The 27156-nt window shown below is 34.3% G+C and overlaps 1 long non-coding RNA gene across 1 annotated transcript in view; it reads right to left on the bottom strand.

The window, feature by feature from the left end:
• The window catches only part of LOC120590794 (uncharacterized), a 538201-nt gene that overhangs the window by 138516 nt on the left and 372529 nt on the right, over positions 1-27156 (bottom strand). Inside the window, exon 4 of the long non-coding RNA XR_005649770.1 lies at positions 13248-13318. This is a non-coding gene — a long non-coding RNA (uncharacterized LOC120590794). The remainder of the gene's footprint in view (positions 1-13247; positions 13319-27156) is intronic.

The following is a 27156-nucleotide window of genomic DNA, read 5'->3' as shown; positions in this document are numbered from 1 at the left end:
TTTCTCTAGGCACAGTAAACTCTATCTCTGCAATATTTTCCATTTTGACGTTGACTTCTCAGTTACTTTTTGCTATTAAAATTATTCTTTTCTGAGGAGGTTCTTTTTGCCAATCTTTTCACATTGGCTTTGAATTTGTGATCACATCATGGGATGGTTATTTAGATTCTACTCAGCCTTTTCCTCCTGTGTCTAAGGCACTTCTAGCCTGGAAGTAAAACAGTGCCTGAGTGCCTTCTGTTTGTCCAGAACTAAGCACAATGAAGAACACAGAAAAGGCGTTGAAAGATACATAGTTTTTAAATTTAATCCACAGTTACAATGTCCAAAAAGTAGTATCATTGGACTACTGAAAGCATTAATCACTCTTTCTATGGGCTAATTTACAGATAGTGTTTATTTAGACTCTGGGAAGACCAATAGAATTCATTCAATAATTGGGTTCATAGTGCGGTTTTATGTGCTCAGAGACCATTTCTCTGTGAAACTGAACAAAGCTACCAGATTCTCCACTTTCTTAAACATTGCCCTAATGTAAGGTGGGGCAAAATCTGGTCTCTTTAATATAATGTGATTCTGCTACAAAAGCTTAGCTCCATAATTGTCTCTCTCTTTGGTTAGGTGTAGTGTTCACATGTAAACTTTTATATGTTATTCCTTCAACTTTTTTGTTCATTATTTTTACATATCATTTCTATTGTTTCTATCCTACATTATAACAAAACAGTAAACCAACACTTAATGGTTTATATGGTATCTCCTTTATGTATTTAATAATCTTTGTTGTGTGGTTGGGTTTCAAAAACAAAAACAATGATCCAATTTCATTCATTGAGGTTAGAGACATAGTGAAGTGGATGGACACAGAATGTCCATTAAAGCAATATTTGCACTCTTTCAGAATATTTCTCAGGACTTTTCTATTTATTTTTATTTTTGTTCAAGAAAAAAAATACTGTAAAACCTTTGAATATTATCATTATATTAACATTTTCATTCTTACTATACTTGTATTTCAGGGAAAGTATTCAACACTGTATATCATGTAGAAACGAGAATCATACCTGGGCTCTGACAATGCTGTCAAAAACATAGCACAATGTTTAGAATCATCTGTTTTTTTCAGCTTTCAGACGGGAATAAAAACATAAACGTAACCTCACAAAAAAGAACCCAAAAGAAAAAAAATTTAGCATATAAGTAATGACCTCATCTCCATTTGTATTTAATTTCGACACCTACCTCCTTGTGTGCTATCTGATTTCAAAATGATTTAAAAAAAAAATCTGGAGTGATTATTTGAAATACCAATATGACTATGTTTGCAAGTGAGCTCATGTATCAGACTATTTACAGATGTTCTTCTAATAGCGTACTCAAAATTATAAGTACAGTTTAGAAATACCCAGGGGTATAATTTAGGTGCTATTTGACAATTTACCAAGGAGAGAGAAAATCTTGCTTAAGCAAACACTGCCCCAATCACGTTTCAATGTTATGAACAAAAGAACTAAACAAAGTTATCTTTAAAAATGTTTTATGTATACATTTTACAAATTACCCTTTTAATTTCAGTATGAAAAACCATCAAATGAGAAAAATTCAGAAATTACATGTGTCTATATAATTGATGTTATGTATTTTTTACATAAAATAATCTTAGTATTATATATTTTTTTCTAATTTTTTCCCATTCATTCAATATCGAGGAAAAAGCATGTCTTTTCACATAATTTTGCCATATACAAGAAACTCGGAAGGTATAACTTTGGTATGCTATTGATGATCAAAAAAAATAAATAAATAAAAGAAAAAGAAAGAGAAAGAGAGGGAAAAAAAGAAAATATACACCTCATTAATCATTTTAACCTAGACACGATAAATGGTATTTAACATTATCTTCCACAGTGCTGAAAAAAATACTACTGAATCTCTGTTTAGTGATATTTGGCGTGTTTCTGAGACATCAGCTTGGTTAACAGATTTCTTTTTAGTAAATAAATGCTTTACAACTGGTTGTGTTTAGTCAAGGGAAAAGTAGGAATGCCCCTAGCATGACATTTTTCTATATAGGTTATTCTTAAAATTTTTGTAGCTAAAAAAAAAAAAAATTGCAGCTGTTCTTACTTTTCCATAGAACAATGGAGATACTCCTCCAGTTACTTCCCACAAGAAATTATTCCCTAGAGACTACACTTGAGATGAGGAGAATATGTGAAACGCCTCAGCAAAGTTCATGTAGCTTCTTTCAGGTAAGATATGAAATGTGCAAACTAAGGAAACAGGTTAAAATCCAATCCTAAAATCTATATTTAAAATTTTAAATAGCGTAATAAGTGTTTATTAACAAAACACAATGGTTTGGGCTAAGTACAGATGGAGAAAAAATATATATGAAAGTCACATAAATTTGCGATTTTCCTATAAAAACACACGATCAAATTTTACAGGCATCTGCAAGTTTAAAAGCTATACTTTCTTGCGTGATTAAATTTATTTTCTGAAATGCAAGCTCTAAGAAAAGAATCTTATGCTTAAAAGGAGCTAATCTTAAAACTCTGAATTTTAGAATGACACATGCTCAAAATGGCATATGATTGATGGATGTTTTTGTATTACAAGAGAATAGCTGTACACCTTTTGTGATTAAAAATAATCATCAGCTTCAGTCTGGTATTTGGTGACTTTGTCATTGAGTAGGAGCTGGATGAGGTGCTAATAGGTGAGATGAGAGGCTCACAGGGGTGTTGGTGGCACATATGTTATGGTAAGTGATCTAACACCCTGGAAAAGCAATTAAATTTGCCTTTGTCTTCCTGTTCCCATTTGAAGTGAATATAGATACCTGTTCAGAATACTGAGGATGCTTTTTGAGTGATGAGCTCCTTAGGCTATAGCAGTTTTTCAGTGACAGAAAAAGTATATTTCAGGTTTCCACAGGAGAAAAAAGATAGTGGATATTAATTTGAATACCAACAGAACGAAAAATGGGTGTTGGTTTTATTAGGGGTAACACTTGTTATTGTATAAGAGTTTAGCAAATGAGTATCAGTTTAAGAAAAGGATAGTAAAAAAGGGCATATGCCTTTAACTGTCCAGTCATTTTGCTGAGATGCTGAAATAATCCTTAGATGAATGTATCTGTTGTAAGTCACTGTTAAATCAGCTGCTTTCACCAACTGTGACACTATTCTGGAGTTTAGAGGAAAAGGCCTTGCTTTGCCTCAGGCCACGTTTCTATTCTTCTTGCTTAATGTGGAGATGAGAGAAGAGATGGAAATCTCAGGTGAAACCTCCAGGAGAAAATGCCCTTGTGCATTACAACTTATTTTTCTGGTCTCAGAGAATCTAAAATAGATTAGTTTTGGTGTCCTCCTGATTTCAGCTTCGTTGGCCAGCTCCTTGTGAGCAAGGGGGCTGTATTAGCTTCTGAATTGAAGCATTTATGCTGTGATACACAGTTTTCTGTATGAAAAATTTGCTAAGCTGTTTAAAAATCACAGAAGAAAGGAGGGACATAAAATTACCATTAAGTCATTCTATGAGATTTACAAAGGCTTTAATGAGTTAGAGATGGATGAAAAAGCCTTTTTTTTGATTCATTAAAGATATCCATCTGATTAGAAGAGATTTTCATCACCTTATCAGCTAATCCAATAAATTGACTACCCATTTCAAAATGACTCCAATTGGATTCATGTCCATCAGAATGATTTTCTGAAAGCCCCAGAGTATTGTATAAAATTGAAAATTATTATCAAATTGCCACTGTAAAAAATGTACTAGATCCTGATAAATCTAAAGGATTGAGGGGAAAATGCTCTGAGCTGAAAGGTTACCACAAATCAAAGTTCAGCCTGCATAATTCTCTTCAAGAATATTATTTATCAGGGGAAAAAAATCCCTAAGAGAAAATCAGATTTTTGGTAGCTAAAGTAGAACTGTTTTATAAGGAGGTTGTTTGGTATGTTTTTTTGCTAACCCCATTCAGATCTTGAAAAAACTAATATGGTTTTGTGTATCTGGAAAATATTTTAAAATGCCATACCAGTGAGATAGCTAATGCATGGAACCAACTAATCAAATTTCCAGTTTTTGGCTGGAGTATGCCCCAGTGTAACAAAGTAAGATTAATGAGGTGTTAAAAGTCTATATGGACTTGTCGGTTTTATGATGCAAATAGGGTTAATTTCATCCAAATGTAGAAATTTTAAAAAATTAATGTGAATGAACTAAAGCTTTATATTTGTCTTTGCTTTTAAGAAACTTATGTTTGCAGGACCATTCCTATCCATATTTGCCTGGTTAATGGAGAAAGCTGAGGGAGGAAAGAAATGCTTTTCAGGGAATAGAGTATCAGAAGGTCAGTTACAATGGACAAATGCCAGACATTGAAAATTAGAAGTAGATAATTTTACCTATCAGACTAGCCAAAAGCATTTATTCTAGGCCAGTATCTGATACTACCCAGAAAGACAGGCCCCCTTTATCTTTTCTGAAAATCATTTTTTACATAGTCTTCACAGGAAAACTGGGGTGAAGATATTTTGCCCTTTGTGGAATACTTTGGGTAATAAGAATGAGTCTTCATAAACCATCTCTAGCATTTTAACAGACTGGCTGTCCTCCATATATTTTTCTACATAATGGCAAACACTTCGATACTTGGAAACATCCAGATGTCTGACTGCACTTTTAACTTGTCTTTCAAATGGTATAGACCTAGGCTACATCTACGTGTATTTTGAATTGGGTGGTAGTTGAAGAGGCAAGGGGTGAACAGAATTTCAACAATATCTTTTTTTATTGCTCTATAAAATTTTCTTTCCCCTGAGATAACTTCAACTTAAATCATAGAAGCATACAGTTTTAGGATTCCCAAAAGAAATAAAATGCTTACACCGAAACGGAAATCTATACAGCATTATAAAAGAAACATTCATTCCAGATGATGTAGGGGACTGATATGAAGTCCTTAGGCAGATGTTCTATCGAGCCTCAGCTATTTGGCATCCTAAGAAAAAGGGCATTAGACGAAGGGTTGGCTTTATAAGAACAAAGTTTTTGTGGTGTGATTTACAGAGTACCAAGAATTACATCTCTCACTAACTATCTCCCACATCTGGACTAAATACCTTTTCTTCATTTTGTCTTCTTTCTACACATTATCATAGAAAATCATTAATTTACAGTAATAAAGATCATCTTTTAAAGTATAATCTCCAATGGAGTGGTTATGAAATACATATTTGTTAAAATGCATTTGCTAAGACTCAATGTCCTCCTATCTGAGATCTTTATGGCAGGGAAGGAGAGATAAAAGGTGAGAAAGATTGGAGCAAAGCACTATGCAAGACAGGCCAGACCTGAATGGGGTCCTCAGATGATGAACAAAGAAAGGCTGGGGTTGGGAGCTGCAGAACAGACTGGTGAAAACACGATGAAGACAAGTGTACTTACTTCACCATTTCACTTAAGCTCTGTACTCATGGCAGCAAGCTCATTCTCTATGGGAGCATCTGCAGGTCAGGAGCCTTGTTTCTCTGCATCGTATATGATCATTTGTATGCCCCAGAGCTTTGCGCAGCACGTGGCATATAGTAGACACTCAGCAAATGTTTTTCAAGTGAACCAATAAATGAAAAAAAAAAAAAAGAACGGTGTGGTCTGAAAGCTCCAGGTTAAATTTCAAAGACCCTAGGCTCAGAGGAATTTCAGGAAGTCATACAGTTCAACTTGTCTTCGGCTGACACTTAAACCTCACCAAGAAAGAGCTTTCAATAATTTTCTTTTTAGAAATTCCCACATCCTTTCCTCAAAGTATATTTCAGTATTATTTTTTAAAAATCTATCTTAAAACTTCCATCTTTCAAGATCATTTTTCTTCTTAATGGAAACAAACTTAAGAGTACTAACACATCTTTTCCAAGAGCTTTTGCACACACTGTCCCCTTCTTCCCAGAACAAACCGCTCGGGAAATAGGACAGGGCTTACTGTCTGTATTTTAGCTTAATTTAGTCAAAATTCTGCATCTAAGTTTCTTATTTTTTAAATGAGAATGGTTTGAAGAAGCTGCCAGCAAAGTTAGGGCAGACATCAGTCACTCCACTCCTTTCCTAAAATTGGGGAAAGCTAAGGTACTTAGAGGTTTGAGGATTTTCTCAGTAGTTTGCAATGAAGGCAGACCTAATAACAATGTCTTAAGCATTCCATGCAGTACCCCATCTCTTTTTAATATGACATAGGCTTCCTGTGTTGAGATGGATTTTTTTCATCACCTTGATTCTTACTAATGAACTTTTCCCTAGTTTTCCAAAACAGGTTGGCTGTAGGAGAAACCCTGAGGAGAACCCATTCTGATAATAAAAGCAGGAATATACAATGGATTTGTTAGATCATACTCAGTATTTATAGAACTGTTTACCTTTTTTGAAAATGATTAGTTTCAAGAAAATTGTGAAGTGCATGTGGGTAAAGAAATTCTGATTTTCTTATTGTCCCAACCACTGTTTAGGCACTTTCCATACGTGTCCCTAATTATAACAACTCTGAAAGGCTGTGCTAATTTTATTTATATTTTGATAAGAAAGTTTAAATTCAGAGATGGTGAAAAATGTATTCCCAGATACACAGTCAGGAAGCGGCAGAGCCAGGAATTATATCCTGATCTTTCCAGCTCCACCAGACGTATGATCTGAGGAATGGCAAAATGGTTTCACTTATTCTGAGGTAGGGGTGGCAGCACCAGGGAACAAGGTCACCTATGCAGAAGCAGTAGTTACTCCAGGCTATGTCTGTTCATCTTTTAGGGAGCCTGCCCTCTGTCTGCTTAAAACTGATTATCTTTATAGTCAGAAGAAATGAATACTTTAGTTTGCCACTTATCTAGTTTTTATGAGTTAAGTACATTAAACTCCAAAAGGCAATCTTATCTATACATGTCTACAGCATAAGAGGAAAAGCTCAATTTTTTAATTCAGGCAGATCTGGATTTGAAACTTCACCTTGATTAAGTGCCATTGTCAGTTATTCTGCATTTTAGTTCCCTCTTTAGTGAAAACATGATAATGCCTTCTGCATAGGGTGGTTATAAGCAAAAGGAATATTAATGGAAAAGGTCCAAAATATGGCACATAGTAAAAACCAAATAAATTATGTTTTTTACTATTGTAAGTTTAATATTGTTATATAAATGGTAGCAGTAATAATAATGAGTCCTATTACTTTATCACAAGTGATTTTCTTTGACTACAGGACAAGATTTCCTAAAAGCTCAGTAACTCATTAATTCATTATTTGTAATAATAATAATTATGGTTGCTTGTAGGGCCCGGTATTTAAAACAGATCCTTTCACCTGCCCTGTGATGGGTTTTGTGTGTCTGTTGAAATCTTATTAGCTAGAATGTTAATTCTGTAAAACACATTAGGCTGAATTTAATTATTAAACACAACTCTTATTCTCTTCATAAAGAAATACCAAATTTGCTTACAAAATAGTGACAGTGCAATTTGGTGAATATAAATCATTAGCCACATTGGATTAAAGATTTTATTAATATTCAGTAATATTTGGAGAATGATTCTCAATGACTGCTTGTTACTACTATACATAATATTTGACTAATAATATGCCAACTGTTAAATATCAATCTTGTCAAAAATGCAAATGAAATTACTTACAGAAAACAGGGAACTGTTAAGAAATTAAAATGCTGTTTCTGCTGCTACTATAGGCAGACTGATGTTACATCATCTCCTTTGTTTCCCCCATTCTTTGTTAGTGGGCCCTGCCTTCCCTACCACATTCTCCAATGCATAAAAGCCCCACGCTATTTCAGCTACAGTCCTCTTGATGGGAAATCATGTCAAAGCCAGGAGGTATTCAAGGTAGTCTGTATCTTAAAATCTCAATATTGAAAAGCATTCTTCTAGTGCTTGCTTGTTAGAGTGCTTGTAAAATGATTTGCTGTTTCAGCAACTTGTAGGCTAGTCAGACAGTGGTATAAAACCATCAGTTATCACATGGTAATATCCTTTTATTAACCACTGAAATATATCAAGACATTTCATGACAACTGACAACGCCAGATGCTATTATTGGCCTAATGGTTAATACATTTGCACTTTCTTCTATGTTCTGCATGCTTACTTTTCCTCTTGTGTAAAACAATTTTCAAATGTGTGGGAGCATCCTAACTTTTCAACATCTATTTTAATATACATATATTTATGGGCACTCAGTTCGCTTTTCAAGTTTCTCTGCATAGACGTTATTCTTTAAAGTTCAGGCACTCCCTAAGTAATGAGTACCTGATTTGTAAACATCCCGTACTTGCACACAGTTTGCTGTTGAGCCCTTCTCCTCTGCCCTTTAAATACTGACCCTCTCATCATCAGCCTACTTTTGAAATTTCAAAAGAAATTTTCTTTAGAGGATACTATTTTCTTGTAGCTGGGACAGGAGTATAAGGAATGATTTGACTTAATCTTTGCTAGTTTGCAGTTATTTTGGTCTGTTTTTTCTTTTTATCTATTTTGGATCACAGTCAACACCACTTAGGGCATTTTTTTCATCTCATACAGCTACCTATTCATTTTAACTCATTTTTTCCCTTGTCTTCTAATTCTTGCTTAGGTCTTTCTATAAAGTCTCCTCTGCTTTCTCCTTATTTTCCTATGTGTCTCAATTGTGAGTTCTCAAATGACTCTAATCAAAGTTTAAGGTAAGTGGGCACGCCACCATCAAGGAAATGTGTAGCCTCCATTTGCATAAAAAAAATCAGAATTGATAGATAAAAACTTGAAAGTCCTGGAAACTACCCTGAAATTTCTTTCAGAATTTTAAAAAACTCTCAATCTATTTTTCTCTCTAAACAAACCTTACTTCCCTCATGATCCAGGATAGAATTATTTTTGTTTCATTCAATTTTGTGTTAATTGCTTGTTCTATTTTGTTCTAACTTTCATATGTATAGTCTTTCAGGTAAAAATGGACTTTTTAGGCTTGTGTGGAGACCAAAGCATTACTTCCGCAGTTGTTACCATGGGCAAGTGATTTTGAGGTTGTAAATTAATAGCTTCCTAATAAAATTTTGGAATATATGACACTGACCATTTTGTTGGTTGGTGGGCAGAAAGTAGCATACCTCAATTGATACTAAGCACAGAAAAGCAAATGATAGTGGCAGGGCAGTTGTCTCTTGTGCAGCATGTTGGGCATTTCCAGAATGTGGCATTAAAATTGTCTTTGTCTCTGAGAGTTGATGATGACTGAGAAGTGGATAGCTGACAGAGATATGTGATCACTGGCATCTCTCTTTACACTGCTCTTGTCCCTATCGACCTACTCTGACTCAGTATGTAGATATTCCTGGCACTGCTTTGACATTACAAAGGTTCTAAATCAGGCTGGCAGTTGTAGGGCATGACAGGTTCATCCTATCCACAGCAGAAAATGTCTATAGAAATATTTCTTCAAAGTGCTAAGAAGATTTTCCTTTGACATGAGCGCATAAGAGTGAGACGGACATATATCTCATAGTTTGTTTTATTAAAATCTGATGTGTTTGGGGATGGGGTGGATAGGGTTCTGATAAGAAAGAAAGAGAATAAGAAAGAAAGAGAAAGAAAAAAAGGAAAGAAAGAAAAGAAAAAAGAGAATAAGAATGGCACTTTATAAATGACAATTTACTCTTTACCATTAAGTTTTACACACATAATCTCATGTAATTTCCTTCAAATTTTTATGAGATAGGGCAGGAATTATCCTACTCATCTCAGGTGAAGAAACTGAGAGTTGAGGAAGTTAAATTGTTTTCTCAAGGTTACATAGCTAGTTAGGTTCAACAGAGACTAGAACTGAGGGAGTTTGCAGATTAGAAACATGGTGTGAAGACTGGAGAATCTATTTCAAATAACTATAATTTGTTTAGTTTTTATTAAAACTTAGTTAAGCTTTGCCAATAACTATGAAAACCTGTATTCCTAATAATTAATATATAAGAGCCCCATGAAACCTCTTCGAGATATACTTAAGTTGTTTTTGATTATATCTGAAATTGGTAAGTTGAAAGTAAGATGCAGGCCTCCAAGGCTTAAGACTTAAATGTAGAATTTGAAAGATTTGAGGTAAATTTAGAAGCTTAGAAATTGGGACATCCCCACAAAGTACTACTTTCATGTCTGGGAAAGAAAAGCTATTTTTGGAATATAAATGGTTAGAAATCAAACATGATGGAGAATCCTCTCTGCTAAATGTTAAATATTCAGGTCCTCTTGATGACCCAGTGTAATTCATGGTTAGATCAGAATGCCTAATATCTTTTTAGTGAGGCCAATGATAAACTAAATGCATGGTTTCAGGTGAATTAAAATGTATACTTCTTGTAAAGAACTAAGGTCTTTTGATAATCAGGAAAAAAAACCTCAGAGAGAAAATGACATCTTTTGTGAATCTTTCCTAGTGTCTGTTCAGTCTCCTTGATGAATTCCATTATCACAAAAATGACCTTTCCAGTTCATATCTCTTTTGAGGCTAATGCAATTCTTCTCCATTCTGTTATAATGAAAGTATTACATGGATAACTATCCAGCATTATCTTCCAGAAGGAGAACTAATTTGGGAAAAAAATGAAGTACTTTAATATCAGATTGCTCTCATTTTTTTTTTTTCTTTATCCTTGTAGAGATCTGCTGGGTAGCACTAAACAAGTTCATGTACATGGTAAATAAACTAAGCTTCCTACCTAATGTAGAAGTAATTTTTATTACTATGTTTGTGAATGGTTGTATAAATGTTTAAAAACAGACTCTCAGATAAATTTAGAGGTGTAAGTCACTGAATATGCTGCAAATACCTTTCTGTTTATTTATTTATTTTTGGAGACGTGTAAATGAAAAGTATTAAGATCCGTGGCACACTTTGTAGATGCACTGCAAGTTTTGAATGTGTACTGCCTGTCTCTACCTGTGAGAAGCATAAAGATGGGCTAGAATAGCATAAACACTAATTATGTGCTCTTGTTAATTGTATATTTCTTTGAAGTGGTGGCAAAACGCAAGCTAGTGTGTGGTGGAAAGATCTGGGAATAATAATGGGAAGCTTCCCTGGACAGGTTTGTGCATGCAGAAAGGTAAAGTTTTTGTGTTTTCTCAAGGGTATCTGCCTCTTGAGAAACTAACCTTGATATTCAGTCCTATCTGAAGAAATAATTTCTCTGAGAAATATAATTAATGATGGTATTTTGACCAGTTAGGATATAGTGCATTGATCCTAACCATAGGGCATATTCATAGCTAGGTCACATGGTTTGAGGTCAGGCCTGTCACACCCTTTGCAGGGGGCCAATTAAACGAATATATAAATCCCTGCTTGTTCCGCATCATAATAAATGTCTTAGTGTAATTCTTCATAAGAGGTAAAACACTTTGTAAAAATGCCTTTACTATTACACTCCTTATGAGACAATTATCTGGCAGAGATTTTAATTGCTATGTTGTGTATGTGGAAATTGAAGCTCAGAGATTTCAAGTTTACCTAGGTCATAAGTGTGGGCTACAACGATGCGAATTAAGATGAAAATCAGAAAGTAGAAGGCGACTAGATAGAATGAGTCAATTCACTCAAACCTATACTGATTTTGAAATCAATGGCTTTAATGGTTAGTATGTTTCAAATTTTGCTGAATTTAGATATTAATTGAATTAACTTCATGTAATTAAACACGTTTTCAGTATTTTAAAAAATGAGTGTAATAGTAAGAAAATAGAAAGTGAAAGCCTCACTTTTGTTTTCTGTAACTATTAAAATAGCAAGGATGTCTCAGAGATTTCTTTCCCAATCTGCCATCGTTGTGTTAATGTTTTGGGTTACACTGTTTACTTATGACTCAGTGAAACATAGCATTATTAAAAGGTAAATATTTACTTCTGTTTGCTGTTTCTTCCTTTTTTATGCAATTCTGAATATAATTTTATTTTCCTTCTGCATATCCTTCTGTACTTTCCACTACTATGTTCCCCATCCCCCCCTTTTTTTAACGTCTGCTTATACATTTTACTTCTGGTTGAGTATGGTGACATTAAACTCTAACCACCCAGTAGCACTGTCCGTATGACTACCTTTCACGTCCTTCTCAAAGTAGCACATTTCCTTTGGCTGGGATACTACAGGTTTGGGATTTGTAGATCAGAGCCTGACTCTTAACTCAGTTCTCCAGCCCTTAATATACACTTTTCATCTATACCGTCCTTGACACCACACAGACATCCCATGTTGAAATCTTTTTCAGAGTCTCGACCTGTCTGCTAGACTAAACAGAGACAAGGAAACAGGTAATGACAGGATTGAAACATGGTTTGGGGATCTTGGGAGGAAAAAGGAAAGTAAAAAAAATTTTTTTGATGAACAACATAGTCACCCAAGCTTGTAGTGTCTCATCAGAACCTCTCAATGTTTGGAAGTTTTCCCAAGACTCACCCTAGTGAGACAGCAAAGACTTATTAGATCACTGTGTCTGCTTCCCCACCTGGGCAGGAAAGAGTCTCCCATACGGAGAACATATGGCTTGTCTTAGATTAGCAACAAAGAATGTCAGTTGGCAGACAGATGGAAGAGAAGCAGAGGATCGTGTGAGCTTTGCTAGCCTGGACTTCGAAAATGAATTTTAAAAATCATATCCACTTAGTTCAGTTATGAAAAAGAAACACCACTCTGTGCAGAAGAAGAGGAGCTAACATTTATTGGACACATATTACAATCTAAGCACAATATTTTATAGATTTTTTTTTTTGTAATCCCCACCTTAATTGTTTTATGGTTTCCATTTTACAGATAAAGAAAGCAAGGTTCAAAGTGTGGGCTCACTTTGCCCAAGGTCATACAGCTATTCAAATGACAAAGCTCAGTTCCACCCAGGAGTTTGATTTGAAAGTTATTGCTTTTTGGAAGTCAGAGAATATAAATAGGACTTTATATACTGTAACTTTCTAGTTAGTTTTTCCACTTTTTTAAAACATGGGTAAAGGTAATTTTTTTAAATTGTGAAATTCAACGAATTTGCTACAGGCTACTGCTTAAATTGCTTAATTTAATGGTATTGGGAATACAGAAGTAGACTTTGAGTAATAGGAATGAGAAAGAGGATATGTAAAGAAGGAAGGTATAAATACTATATTATAAATGTTTGCAGCCACCCTCCCACCTCATACACCCTGCCCCACTTCCCAAGAAGGAAGATTCTTACTTGTTTGTTCAGGGTGAAAGCTCTCCTTTGTTGACCAGAATCCGAACGCAAGCAGGAGCAGGTATCTTTCCCTAAGGTAAAGGAAGCAAGAATGTAACATGTATCTATATCATGTAGGGAAAGGGGGCTAAAAGGGGTGGGGGAAGTTGTGAAAGTGTTTTGTTTTCCTTCTGCGCTTCTACAAGTATGGTATTTTTATTTTGATTAAATCTGTTCATATATTATTTTTCTGTTCCTAATTCACAACTTAAGAGGTAAACTTGTTAGAAAAATGGTTTTGAGTTGAGGGAGAGAAGGAAGAGAGTCTTAATGCAGTGATAGAGTTTGTGGGAGATGAAGAGACCAACGTGAAAAGAAGACAATAAGGAGTTTACTGGGAGTTATAAATTAGAAATCATTTAGTATTTTTTAAGAGATTCCAATAAAGAGTTGAGTTTAAATCTACCATCTAGATATATATCTCATCCTTTTTTGTTCCATTTCCTTTCCTTTCTTGCCTTCTCTTGGTTTAATCGTTTTTTTTTTCCTTATTCCTTCTATTAGGATTATTTTTTATTAATTTAGTGGTTGTCATTGAGTTTATCACAGGCATCCTTAAAATATTAGAATCTACCTTAAATAATATTTTTTTTCACTTTCTGGACATGTCTACTTGTCCAACTTTAATTCTATTATTCCAATTTTAATTCACTCCTCTCACCATCTGCCTTTTATGACATTGTTGTCAAATAATTATCTTAGTATTTTAAAATTCCACAATAGCATTGTTTCAAATAGTCGATTGCTTCATATTTATCCATACATTTACCCTTTTTGATGATCTTCCTTCCTTCATTACCTGTTTTCTGCTATCACTTGTTTTTATCCTGAAGAACTCTTTTTAATATCTATTTCACTCAGGTCTCTTATTGTGAATTTTCTTTGCTTTAGTCTGTTAGAAAATGACTTAAATTCCTCTTTTTTAAAAAAAATTAAGGAATCCATTTAATTGAGGTATAATTGACATGTAAAAAGCCATTCATATTTAACGAACCTGAGTTCATTAAATGAGTTTAGAGATAAATTTACACCCATAAAACCATAATTATCATCAAGGCCATAAACGTATTCCTCACCTCCCAAAGTTTCCTCTGACACTCTTTATTATTATAATTTTTGTGTGTTGTAAAAAACACTTAAGATCTACCCTCTTAGTAAATTTTTAGTATATGATAGTGTTAATATATAAATCTATATAGATCCCCAGAACTATCTTGTATGACTGAAACTTTGTACATTTTGACCATCAGCTCCCCTTTATCCCCTCCCCCAGCTTCTAGCAACTATCATTCTACTCTCTGCTTTTATGAGTGCCAACTGTTTAGATTCCACGTATAAGTGAGATCATACAGTATTTGTCTTTCTGTGTCTGGCTTATTTCACTTAGTATAATGTTCTCTAGGTCCATCCACACTGGTGAAAATGGCAGAATTTCCTTCTTTTTTTTAAGGCTAAATAATATTCCACTGTATGTATATACCACATTTTCTTAATCTGTTCATTGATCAATGGATGTTCAAGTTATTTCTATATCTTGGCTATTGTAGATAATGCTGTAATGAACATAGGAGTACAGGTATCTCTTCAAGATTCTGATTTCAAATCCTTAGAATAGCCAGAAGAGAAATTGCTGGATCATACAGAAGTTCCATTTTAATTTTTTGAGGAATCTTCACACTGTTTTCCATAATGGTTGTACCAATTTACTTTCCTGTCAACAGTATACGAGGTTCATCTTTATTTCTGAAATTCATGTTCCCTGGGTAAAAATACCCAATTTAGTAATTATATGTCCTTCATTTTAAATATGGTTTTCCAATTGTTTTCTGTCTTCCATAATTTCCTACTTTTAAGGTGATGCTGTCCTCCTCCAGTTTGCTTTTAAGTGTACCCGTCTTTGTTTTTCATCTGTTTTGCTAGTATGTGCCTAGAGATAGCTTATCGTGCTTGTGGTTAGCAACTTCTTGAATCTGTTGACACTACATTAAAAAAAAAAACTATTAGTAATATTTCTTCAAATATTTCATCTAATTCATTCTCTTTCTCCTCTTCTGGTCAGCAGCTAAATGCAAGTTAGAGTTTTTCATTATTGAAAATATGTCCCTTTAAGCACTTTCGTATTTTCTATAATTTTCCCTGCCTGTACTTCAATATGGATGTTTTCTATTCACCCATCTTCCAGTTTAGGAACCCAATTTCTACTGTCTCTTCTCTGCTATTAACTTATCCATTAAATTAATTTCAGTTATATTTATTTCTCAAATTTCCATTTATCTTGTATAGATTTGGGTTTTCTTGAAATTCTCCATTTTTTTTGTCTATACTGTTTGAGAATAATAACAGTTGTTTTAAAGTTTTTATCTGATAGCTGCAATACCTAGATCACCTGTTATTTTTTTCTCTTAGTTTTTAGTCTTCTTGTGTCTTGTTTTCTGGCTTTCCTGGTAATTTCTTTCTTGATTGCCAGACATCGTCTAAGACAAATTGTAGAGGCTCTTCAATGATTTCTTCTTCCAGAGAGGACTTGATTTTCTTCAGGCAGAGATATTTAATATGTCACACTGATTCAGGTGCAGCTGGACTTGGGGACTAGTATATTTCTGATTTCCCCTTACTGGTAGTGCTTAGCAATCCAGGCTCTCAATGAAGAGCCTGGGGTGATTACAAGAGCTCTTCCTTGACTAGCACTGAACTTCAATTTTTGTCTCCTTAGCTTGTGAAACTGCCAAGATCTGTTTATATTTTTAGTCCCTTATTAGCCACATGTTACTTGGTTTGTTGACTTCCTATGCAGATTCACAGCTTAGGATCTGTTAAATGATTCAATTTCAGGGGAAACTGAATATAGATATTCAGTTTTATGTCTCTGGAGTTTACTTTTTTTTTTTCTGGAAAATTGGCGTACTTAATAGTGTTCCCTTGGTAGCCTTAAATTCTTTTTTTTGTCTCCCCAAGTGAGTATTCCACCAAGTTCCTCTTTGACTTTTATGTCCTATACTTCAATTCAGCATATGCCTGGAGAGAAAAGACTGCGGTGAATTCAAGTTCACCCCAGTGCATTTTCCTTCTCTCTAGAATCTTGGCCTCTTAAGTCCATCTTCAATGTCTTCAAACTGTTATTTATTATAGTTCTTAGTGAGAGGGTAATTCATCCATGTTACTGCATCACAGATGGAAACAGAAGTACCCAGTAAAAAGTGAATTAATTTTTGGTTATTCTTGGCTTTTAAATTGCTCCCTCCCTTCCTCCCTCTCTGTGTGTGTTTATATGAAGCACCATGTACAAGAGCTAGTACAAGTGTATCCCCAATTTACATGCATTTACAAAATTTGAACATTTCACAATTACCTACATTGTTATGGTGTTATTTACCAAGATGGAAAGAAATGTCTTAGATATGGGGTGGGGGAAATTAAGAGTTGGCTGTATGTTAAATTTAGGGTGCCTATTAAAGAAGTAAAGTGAAGAGCAGAAATCAGTTGAGCCTACCTGTCTGGAATTCAGAGGAGATTTCCAGGCTGGTAATATATTTTGGGAGTTGTCCAGCTATAGATATGATTAAAGCTTTGGGATTAGTTGAGATCCCTTGTGAAGTGAGTGTGAGGAGAGAAGAGATAAGAAGAGAGCCTAGAACACTCTAACATTTACGCAACAAAAAGAGAAAAGGGATTGGGCAAATGAGACAGAAAAGGAGTTGGCCTTGAAGTGGGAGAAAAATCAAGAAATTTTGTTGTTTTGGAAGTCCATTAAAGAAACTTTCCAGAAGCAGAGAGTAATCAACAATGTCAAATGCCGCTGACAGAGCAAAATAAGGACAAAGACTTGACCACTGGATTAAGCAATATGGAAGAGCATAGTGACCTTGATAAATGCAGCATGAGAAGAGTTTTGGGGGTGAGGGTCTTTGTGAAGGGAAGAGAGAAGTGAGGAATTTGAGACAGTATATATATAACTCTTCTGAAGTTTTAAAGTTTTGCAATAAAGTGACTGATAAATGGTGCCTTGGCTACGCAGTCAAGCTTTTTTTAAAGATGGAAATATTTCAGCTTCCTTATATGCTAGAAGAAATGATCTGAGAGAGAGAGGAAAATGATGATGCTTCAGGAGAAATAGGAGATAAGGGGATAATTATAGGAACAAAAATTTTAAATAGAGGAGAAAGAATGAGATAAAATGGCAAATATAGAGATTATACTTAAGTAAATGAGCAATTCATTCATTGGAAAAGGAGGGAATCACACTCTTTAGGTACAGATACTTACATAGTACCAAATTTGGTAATGCAAATACATGACATATAGCTTCTGTTTATAAACATCTTGTAGCATAAGAGAGTAAATTGACCAGGGGAATGCAATGTTTGAGAGTCTTTTTGAAATGTGTGATCATAAATTTAAAGTATAATCAGTCAACATAACATGGTTGTGGTTTTTTCTAGTTATGTTCAACCACTTGGGTAAGTAAAGAAAGAATAAACGGTAAGTTGAGTTCTCCCAGAATTGTGTCATATATGTGTAAGACAGAGAGAGGAAAAAGGAGCTGAGGCTATATGCAGGGAAAGGATTATGATTAAAATGATAAACCATGGGATTGCAGGCTGTTTTAGCATGGAGGTAAGAACAAGAGGGAGTGGGTGAGATGAAAGGATTAAGAGGATGAAAGATGAGTACAGCAGAGAGAGGAGGCAATAATCTGATGATATGTGCTTTGGAGTAGCTAGATGAATTGATTTAATTTTTTGAGACGGGAAGAATAAAGATCTAGTTAGGGTAGAGAAGAGCAAAAATGATTATCAGATGGGCTAGAATTATGGAAGAGAAAAAACTTTGGAGGAGAGATTTGAGAGGTCATTTTACTAATGTCAGACTGAGAGTTCCAGATATTATAATGAAAGGTTTTTTAATTATGGAGGATTAAGGAATTGGGACAGCTCAGAAGCTATCTAGAGCCTTAGAAAGAGAGAATCTGAGGTATAAGGAATTACCTGAAGTTTCGGGGCGTCTTATGATGACTGAAACATACAGAGATAGAGTCAAGGGTGATATTCTGAATATTTTTCTAATAATCAGTATGGGGTGGCCTGACCAGTCAGAATTGGCACCAATCTGTCACAGGGGCCCAGTTATAAATTATTATAGTGTTACCGGGGCTTCCAAACTGAATCCCAGAGCTAGGTGATAGGGCTGGTCTGGTTGCAGTTTAGGATAAAATGAATAATCAGTCCAAGATTCTTTCTTGGGATTTATTTTTAAGGCAGTTTGTTATGACAAGGCTGATAATGTGCTGGGAGAATATTGGGAGTTCTGTGGTCCTCAACTTCAATCCTCCCAGGGCACTGTCAATTATAAATATCTGCAAAATATAGCTGTAATTATTTCTAAAAGAAACAGACTTGGAGTTCAAAGGTATAAAAGCAATCCTTGCTCTGCATTTACTGCTTGCTTGACCTTTAGAAAGTAATATAACTGTTCTGGGCCTCAGCTTCCTCATCTATAAAAGAAATTCGATTGAATTAAAACAATACTAAGTTCTCTCTTGGTGGTAAGAATTTCAAACACGCCTTATAGCTTGCTTATGGTTAAACATTTGCTTCATCTACATGTTTCAGCTGAGGTGCTATTTCTACTTTGTCTTGATAAACGTTTCCTACATCAAAATGTCTCCAACATCCAACAAGTTATTTCCAGTCTACTATGTAGTGATTTTTTTTTTTTATTCTGTAAGGAAAAAAAAAAACTGAATTTCCATTTTCTATCTCTAACACTAGGTCAGTCTTTCTCCTACTCTTTCAATACTTCTTAGGGAAAAATAATTTTTTTAGCTCTTCTGAGAGAACTCATCTTTGCTAGTTCCTACACATTTTCAAGAAGGTTTTTAGAGTACTTTACAGTTAAGTGAATTTAAGCGATTCCTAAACTTTATAAAGATTTTTTGTGTGTTTAAAAATTATCTCCTTTGTGGTTAAAATGAAGAACCAGGAATAAAGTATTCTGGTTAAGAATTCATGCTGTGTCACTTGTTTAGATAGTTAAAAGGTTACTGGGTGTGTTACTCAAAGTTCATCTTTGCTTAGTACTGTTCCTTTCTTACCTATGTAAAAGTATTTCCTAGATTAATTGTCCAGAATCTTTTAAATGCTAGAGACAGAAGTTCAATTCCCAGTGACTTAGATGAATTGTATTAGTTATCCTTTGCTATGTAATAGATTGCCCTAAAACATATCTTCTTAAAAGAATACTCACATATTATCTGAGAGTTTCCGTGGGTCAAGAATTTGGGCACAGTTTACCCCGGGGCCTCTGCTTCATGGTCTCGGATAGGGCTGCAACCAAGATGTCAGCAGAGTCTCTTCCGAAAGTTAGAAGGGTAAAGGATTTGGGAGGGGCGGGGGAGTAAATCTGGGTGTAGGTTGACTGGAAGAGGATGGACTGGGATAAGCTGTGTCAGGAAAGCAAAGAGGAAAACAAATTCTGGAGCCTCCCCCACGCGCACGGAAAAGAAGCCGGTCTCGCGGGATCTCGAGTGTTCTGGGCGGGGCCGGAATTACCGGGATTGGAAACACCTGGCTACCCTGCAGGCCAGAGGCCCCTTGTCCCAGGCTTTTAGTTCACGGTCTGGCTGACGACGCCTTTCTGGCAAATCCTATCCTCACCAAAGCTACCCTGCCACCTCCAGCCCCAGTCGGAGTACCAGTATGTGGCAGCTGGTCTCAGGCGCAGTGCCAGGTGTCGGGAACTGGGTTCTGACGCTCAGATTGTGGGAGAGCTGGGCTGCCGAAGACAGCATTCCAAGATCATTCAGTGGTTCATGGCAACATTCAGCTCCTTGGGCTGAATGTCTCAATTCCTCCTTTGTCGTTGCCCAGAAATTGCCCTCGTTACTCAGTGCTTGATCTCACCCACATAGCAGCACGCTTCTTGAAAGTGTGCAAGCCTAGATGACAGTAGAGTATTCCAATAAGACAGAAGTCACAGTTTTTTGTAACCTAATCATGGAATTGACACCCCTTGTGCCTTATTTTGGTCATTAGAAGCAAGTCATTAGCTCATACTCAAGGGGAAGGGATAACACAAAAGCATGAATACCACAAAGTTGGATTATTGGTAACTTCCTAAAGTTAGATTGTTAAAATTGGATTTTTGAGGTTCATTTTTAAAGTTGTCTGCCATAGATTCACTCACATAATTGAAAAGGTGAGGGGTAACTTGTCTTCAGACAATTGGATCCTGAAACTTAAAAGATTCTGGCAATTATCAGTTTCTCTCCATCGCCTTTTTACTCCTATTAGTTTCATTCTAAGATAAGTTCTCCTTTTATGCTAGCCCAGTGGCTCCAGGTCTTCATCCCACCAGTTTACAATTCAGTAGAAAGAGTGTTTCTTTCCTATTAATTCTAGCAAAAGTCCTGGTCTTACAATCACTGATCCCGTTCGGGTCATATGGTCATGCTTAAGTCAGTCATGTGATTCTTATTGGTCTTTTTGGACCATACGCCTTCTTCTGAAGCTAAAAGAAGCGGACATCTCCATCTGAACAGCATGGACTGAGAGTGATGAAAGGATACTGCCTTAAGGAGCGTTGGGATGTTAGTCCCCAAAGAAGAGGCAAAGGATTCTGAGCATAGACAAAACAACAAGAGATGAGTCAGAGTATCCTATTTTAATAGAGAGTAGATCTATGGAATATGAAAGGCAAGGTGGCATTTGAGGTTTTGCAGCTTAATGATAGTTCAAGGATTCTGGAGATGCCATCATTGCCACCTAGGAACAAATTGGACACCTTTATAGCAGAGTACCTACTATCTATTAGACACTGTGCTAGATGCTTTACATAAGTGGTCTCACAAAATACAGCAACCCTATAAAGTCAGCAGTGTTATTTTTATACAGAAGGAAATATCTTTTTCACATTTGATTCTGAATCAGTGCCATACTAACTCCAAAAACAGTGCTCTCATGCTACCAAACCTGCCAGAATATACAAATATTTTTATCCTGTTATATATTACACTTAAAGGAATAAGAAACTAGTATTTATGTTTTATTTGTATGTTTTAATACAAAGTCTGATTTAATGTCTTGCATAGTTTATTGTTTAGTAACTAAATAATTTATTGAAATAAACTTTTAACCTAAAAGAATTTGAGGCACTGAAGTACATGTATATACTAAGTTAAAAGATTTGGACTAAAAATGGAAAAATAAAGTCCAAGAAAATGAAGAAACAAAATTTTAAAACAATGTTTTAATTAAATTTGATCTTACCAACTAATTGTCTTTTTCACTTTTTCTGGTCATCTTTAAATTATTGGTATACCCGTTGATATAATGAATATGAGGAAAATTTAGTGAGAAAGGAGAAAATATGTTTGCACCTGATAACACATGGTAAATATAAGTGACTAATTGTTGAATGGAAATGGCAGTTCCAAATGATAATTATTTCTATCTCTTTGAACTTCAGTTTCCTCATCTATAAAGTAGAGATAATGATGGAAAGAAGGTATAAAGAAGATAAATAATGCATGTAAAGCAAACTGTTTAACGTGTAATCTGCGCCCAATAAGTTTTTCCTGCTATTATCCAAACAAATTAAAATATTGGTCAACATAAATAGACTCACAAAGTAAACAATTTTCTTAAGAGAAGAATCGAAATGGGTCTAGTTTATTATTATTTGGATGTCTCTCAATGGACTGTTACTCATTTCTTAGAAATTTCTGAGTTTACCAATCATGTTGAGTGATAATTGTTTAGATTTTGAAGTGTCTTGATACCTATAGTAGAAGTTAATATTTTGTCTGCTCAAGGGAATTCTGCATCTTTCAGATCATAAAGGGAGGCAGAGCCAGTCCCCCATATGAAAGGTAAAGGCACTGGCTATCTGTTTTTCTAGCTTTCCATGGAGCTGGGGCTTGAGGGAATTTTAAGCCAAACTTGAAAGAGAAGAGGCAGTTGTCCATATGGGGAAAGAACATTTCAGAAAGTGGGAAGAGCCTCTCCAAAGGTCCTAGGGTGGAGATGCTTGGTGTTTTGAGGAACAGCAAGATCAGAGTGCCTGTGGCACTGTGAACAAGGGTTGCAGACTTGAAGACATATGTTATACACATTATTCCAAGAACCATTTAAAAGATGAATAAATATGGACCAAGAGAGGCTGTGACTTGCCCAAGATTACACCGTAAGTGGCAAGAACCAGAACTCAGAAGCTCCTCCTCTGATCTCAACTTTTATGTTCTTATCAAGATGCTATTTTGTGTTTACTTCTAGATTGCCTTAACATTTTCTTTACCTCAGAGGTATTTTTTTGTTAGTTATCGGACGTAAGAAATCATGCCTCCTCAGGTTGTATTGAATGCAGCACAAAGTTCGAATAGACTCTAAATATCTTTGATGAATCATTCTAACAATAGATACTTCTTTCCACTTTATTGTGATAGGCTTGGCTGAATTTCTTAATTTAGTGGGAATATTTTAGAGTAGATTTATCTGATTAGCAGATTAGCAAATACATTTTATGTCTGCATTATATTATTTTTATAAAACAATTTAAAAATTTTATATGGAATCTAAAATTACTTGTATATTCAAACATCGAAGACAAAGGTTAAAATTGTATTTAATAGTTGAATACATTCAGAGCATACTGTTATATAGACACACACGTGCACACATGCACGTGTATTACCCATAACTAAATGAGTGCTCAAACCAAAAATATCTTTTAAATCCCTAATGAAGAATTAAATGGACCTTTATTTATAGTATAACATTATAACAGACAGGTGATTTAATTTGTGTTATTTTAAAAATGTAATTATTAAATATTCATGACATATTATACTTTATGAGACTTAAATACTCATACCAAAATCATATGGTGAAGATAAAATGCAGACAAAGAGTCTGGGTTCCCAGAGCCACCGACCCCTAAATGACCTGCTAATAAATGCCAGATTCTCATCTTGTAAAATTCCTATGGGAGAATAATAAAGGATGAACATTTGGCCCAACATTTATTTTTATAAAACAGGCACCTTTAGTTTTTTTTCAGAAGAGTCATTTTCCTGCTCTATAAAAGTCTGTAGTCCTTTACGCAAATGTGTACCTCATGTCACACAGCTAGAGCCATAAATCTGGGAAGTTCAGACATCCGGCCTAGCCAATCTAGATGATTTAAATTAGAGTTGATATTTATACTTACATTTTCCTAGTTCCTAGTACTTTTACCAGCTAATTATATAATCTTTCATTTTTCTTGGATCATAGCTTTAGTTGTGAAATTTTAGGAAATAAATTTATGTAGATTCAAAGCAGAAATACAGTGAATATAATGTCTTGCGATTAATAATTGCTATAGGCCAGAAATTCTCAAATTGTTTTATCTAGGGGAATTTCAGAACAGATGGGTATACTCACAACATTGAAGAGAATAATGAGGTTGTGACTTTTACAAATATAAACTAAAATAAATATATCAAAGATAGAGGTGAATTAAAATTAAGAGTCAGGAATAGGTGGCAGGAGGAGTGCTAATTACATTTTAAAATTTAAATAATTAACATTCCCAGATTTCCTTGCCTTTCAGATTCTGCATGTGGTTTGCTGTGAATCTTAGTATTCAAAGCTCTAGGACACAGTTGTGTATGGACAATGATAAGTTCCCCAAGCTACTTTGTCTTTATTCCTAATATCTTATGATGAGGTGACCACAGCTACTCAGTAAGAGTCCCTTCATTTTAGATGAAAAAGACCATTTCTTGATGGGAGAAAGTGCTAGATAGATGAGGGATTGGGAAGAAAGAGGAAGAAAAAGAGACAGAGAGAAAGGAAGAGGAGGAGGAGGAAGATAAAGAGGAAGAGAGGGGAGGGGGAGAGGGAAGGAGAAGGGGAAGGCAAAGACGGGAAGGATGGGGAGGATGTGGAAGACAGGGAGGAGGAAGAAGGAAAGGGGTGGGAGAAGGAAGAGGGAAAAAAAAGCAGAAGGAAAAGAAGAGGAGGCAAGGTAGAGGGTGAGGGTTAGTTTAGAGAAAAGAGTGGAGAGAGAGGAAGAGAGGAAGTATGAAAAGGGCAATTACAGAAACAAAAATGCTTCCCAGTGGATTTTACCCCCAAACCCCAAATTCCAAACTCCATAAAGAAAATTAACCTAAAAAAGACAGCCATTAATATAGAAATCCACAATCAGAAGATTAATTCAAAGCAAGGAAAATAAAAAATTATAGAACTACTGAACTTTGAAATAAGTATAGTTCAGATCCTCAAAGAAATAAAAGGAGGAAAAATATCAACAAGCAGAGATAATGAAAGAAAAGGTGGGTAAGAAATAATATCGAAAGAGAAATCTTAAATTAAAAAAAAAATCACATATAGCACAAACTCTGAAATAGAGTCGGTTATATATTTCCTATAGTGGAAAGTTTAATGGCAGAGTGAAGAATGTGGACATAGCTGAGATAGAGCCTAGCTTTAAATGCGAGTGCTGTATTTTTAGCTGGAAGACTTTTTGCATATGACATAAACTTTTTATGTCCTGATTATTTCATCTAAATGGAAATATAAATATTTTCTATCTCAATGTTATTATAAAAGCTATTAATTAAGTTCATTATTTTAAAGTATTTAGAATAGTGCCTGATATATATTAATTGCTCAGTAAATGTTATTATTTATTTTCTGTATGTTTGAAATAGTTGTATTTTTGAAAAGAAATGGAGGTAGAATAAAAGCCATATAAAAAGTGTGATTAGATGAGAATATGTCCATAAAATAAATACACATTTTAAAGTTGTTCACAGAAGACATACAATGTTAAATATTAATTTTAAAAGAATCCTGAGACTCAAGTATCATATTTTATCAATTAAAGACTATGAGTGAGGCAGAGAAGTAAAAGTAACTTCTTTATTTATGTTAGCGGAAATCAAGCGATGTTATTTTAATTTAAGCACTATTTAGAGAAATATAAAATGCAGAGAAAAACGTCAACTAATACACACATCACAGAATAGAAAATAATGGAAAGAACAAAGAATCCTAGAAATATAGAAATCAAGAAACGAGATGGCAAATATAAGAATTGACATATCAATGATCTAAAAAATATGTAAACTGGTTAAATGATATGTAAAATTAAAAACTGAAGTGTTGAATTAAAAAAATATGCAGCCTACTGAGTGCTATTTAAATTAGAAAACTAAAACTAAATTATACACCTGTCTAAAAATAAAATGATGTTGAAGATTTATTAGGAAAGTAAAAAATTAAAGTATAGCTTGGTTGGTAACCAAAAGCAAATATGACAAAGAGGGTAATTTTATATTGATAAAATAAACAATCTACAATTAAGATAGAATTGTGAATTTTATGACTCACAGTATCAAAATACATAAAGAAAAAAACATTAATTTATAAAGATACAGTTGTTACAATAAACATTAACAATCCTCTCTTATTTTTTTTTGATTAGTGATGGGATAAAAATAAAGTCATAAAAAACTATGTAAAACAAAACAGTTTCGATATTTCACATAAGCATATATAACTATACTAAGTAGAAGCATTTAACATGATGCAAATTATATACGTTAATATTTTACAAGCAGATAGATTGCTTGCGTGTTTATAGTAGTTGCACAGAGGCTTTAAAAAATCTTCAATTTGTATAGAAAATAGTATTTATTTTGTTAATATTTTCTGTTCATATTGTGATATAAATGAACTTTATTAGTAACAGCTTAAACAATCAAGCAAATAACTTTTTGTTCATCTGAGCTTTTGTTAATTTATTTCTATTTAAAAACACTATGAAATTTAAAATGGCTTTTCTAAATAACCCTTGGATCACAGAGATCAAACTGCATTTGTAGAGTGTTAGGAAATATTAGCTATATCAAAAGAAAGAGAAAAGGTGGAAAGCTGTTCAGCTCATATGATGAATCCAGCATAACCTTGATATCAAAACTAGAAAAAAGAAAATATAGCATGAAAAAAATTAAAGAATAATCTTGCATATTAATTTAGACATGAAATCCTAAATGGAATATGAAGAAACACTGGCAGTAGTATTCATCCAGACCATGTAGGCTTTGTCCCCAAAATGCAAATAATATTTTGTTCTCTTTTGAGTAATAATTACATACATCAACAGTAGAAGCAAAATAAACCATATGAGAATTTTAATAGATGGCCCTTTAATAGAGAATTTTAATAGATTAATAGAATTTTGATAGACACATAACTTCTCTATACTTCAGTTTCCAAGACTGGTATTGTGAATCCTTGATATTACCAATATTCTAGTCCCCTTTTATATTTTATCTTTATTATCTTCAGTGGGGGGCTATCTTCACAGCAATTTCTCACCCCATCCAGTTATCGCATATATATTCTGGGCTAGAAGATAAAGGGAAGAGCAAAAGAGCACACTTTCCAGTCTAGAAATATGTGAAAATAGGTTCAGCCTCTATAGTCAGTATAGAAGTCCAAATTAGACATCATGATATTATTTACTATATATCAAGCTCATATAGTAAACATTCAATAGCCTTTATTTCCGAAGAAGCAATATAGTCATCCTTCTACACTGCAGATAGTTCGATAAATTAATGCTTTGTAGATTGCTATTTAGCAATACATGTTGAGAAGCAGAAAAAGTCAATATCTAGCAATTCCACTTTTAGGAATTCTTATGAAATAATCTATAAAAGGTTTTAATCCATTGATTTTCATTGCATTATTTTTTATAATAGGAAAATTGGAAATTAATTTTATGCCTAACAAGAGGAAAATTTATAAAATTTATGGTACAATCATACAATGGAAATTCTGTATTTATTGAGATTGTGGTTTTGAAGAATTTTTTATTAATT

This window comes from Pteropus medius, unplaced genomic scaffold (assembly GCF_902729225.1).
Source record: "Pteropus medius unplaced genomic scaffold, Ma_sr-lr_union100, whole genome shotgun sequence".
NCBI classification, from domain to species: domain Eukaryota; kingdom Metazoa; phylum Chordata; class Mammalia; order Chiroptera; family Pteropodidae; genus Pteropus; species Pteropus medius.
Note: the sequence above shows the minus strand (reverse complement) of the source record. Positions and strands in the feature narration are given on the sequence as shown.